General features: G+C 53.3%; 1 long non-coding RNA gene across 1 annotated transcript; it reads right to left on the reverse strand.

The window, feature by feature from the left end:
* Window positions 1–268: 268 nt before the first annotated feature.
* Window positions 269–794, reverse strand: LOC127265843 (uncharacterized). Its single transcript, XR_007842040.1, has 3 exons — window positions 696–794; window positions 456–599; window positions 269–360 (listed from the first exon to the last, which is right to left on the reverse strand). It is a non-coding gene; the product is annotated as an uncharacterized LOC127265843 (long non-coding RNA).
* Between the last annotated feature and the right edge of the window lie 907 nt (window positions 795–1701).

The raw sequence follows: 1701 nt of genomic DNA on the forward strand, positions 1-1701 counted from the left end.
GACCACAGACCTTCCGCCCTTTTGGCCCGACTTCGTCCTTCGCCCGACCTGCTTCTTCGCCCGACCTCACTTGGGCCGACCTCCGCATCAGCCGCCCTCCGTCTTTGACCGAAGACCTCCGCGTCTGTCCGTACCTCTTCCTTGCCCGACCTTCCTCTTGACAGACCTCCGCGTCTGCCCGACTTCGCCTTCTATCCGATCTATGGTTTACCCGACTTGCGGACTTCCCATCCTGATGACTTTCCGTCTCGAGGACTCCCCGACCTGAAGACCTTCCGACCTGAGGTCTTTCCATCTTGAGGACCTACCGACCTGAGGTCCTTCCGTCCTGATGACTTTCCGTCTTGAGGACCTCCCGACCTGAAGACCTTCCGACCTGAGGTCTTTCCGTCTTAGGACCTACCGACCTGAGGCCCTTCCGTCCTGAGGACTTTCCGTCTTGAGGACCTACCGACCTGAAGACCTTCCGACCTGAGGTCTTTCCGTCTTGAGGACCTACCGACCTGAGGCCCTTCCGTCCTGAGGACTTTCCGTCTTGAGGACCTACCGACCTGAAGACCTTCCGACCTGAGGTCTTTCCGTCTTGAGGACCTACCGACCTGAGGCCCTTCTGTCCTGAGGACTTTCCGTCTTGAGGACCTACCGACCTGAAGACCTTCCGACCTGAGGTCTTTCCGTCTTGAGGACCTACCAACCTGAGGCCCTTCCGTCCTGAGGACTTTCCGTCTTGAGGACCTACCGACCTGAAGACCTTCCGACCTGAGGTCTTTCCGTCTTGAGAACCTACCGACCTGAGGTCCTTCCGTCCTGAATTTTCCTTGAGTTCCACACGGTGTCCTTCAGCCAGTTCAATCAACCCTATTGCCAGGCCCATTCTTCTTTTTACCTTGGGCTTTTAACCTAATTCTAAATTTCGTACGTAACAACTTGCCCGCCGCCAAGGGACTTTCAAACGCCATTTAACAATCAATGTTTGGAAGTTCATAAATCACTACCCTCTCGAAAAATTCTCTTAGCAACTGCACCAGTTACTGCAACACTCCTGATTAACTTCCTTCTCCGCAATACGAGCTTTTGTGAATCACAATCCCAGAACACTCTAACCATGGCGAATCAATACATTCCTGCCCTTCCTTTCGACGGAACCCTCCCAGAGGGCCCATTTTCAGCCTCGAAAGTACTAACTCCGACGATCCGCCCATATTGCACTACTCCTGAAGACTCAAATCGGATGAGGGAAGTTTTGGAATCCCGAAATTCCTTGGCTATCAACAACCCTAACTACCAAGCAGTTCGCATTCGAGATAGCATCAAAACCCATCTCACAGACCCAAAAGATCCTTACCGCTCTTGGTATCGACGGGTAGCAGAACACTTCCAGGCCCAATGGCGATCTCAAAAAATCGACCAAGCAATACTATTGTCCACCATGCCTATCAACCTGCATGAGAAGGTGCTGTTGGCCATGTCTGCCTTCTGGAATGCGGAAAATGGGACTTTCCTCTTACCATCGGGCCCCTTTGGTCCAACTCTTATGGATGTGGCAATGATCGCGCATCTCCCAGTCGTGGGTGAAGACCCTGTGATGGGAGCCCTAGATGGGCAGGAGCCATCAGAAGACCATCCAGGGTGGTCTTTACAAGGTGTGAAGGAATGGGGCTGGACAAAGTTCGCAACCGATCAGCAAGGGGCTCCAGGGAC

The sequence above is a fragment of the Andrographis paniculata genome, unplaced genomic scaffold (assembly GCF_009805555.1).
Source record: "Andrographis paniculata isolate CXL003 unplaced genomic scaffold, ASM980555v1 Contig74END, whole genome shotgun sequence".
NCBI lineage: Eukaryota > Viridiplantae > Streptophyta > Magnoliopsida > Lamiales > Acanthaceae > Andrographis > Andrographis paniculata.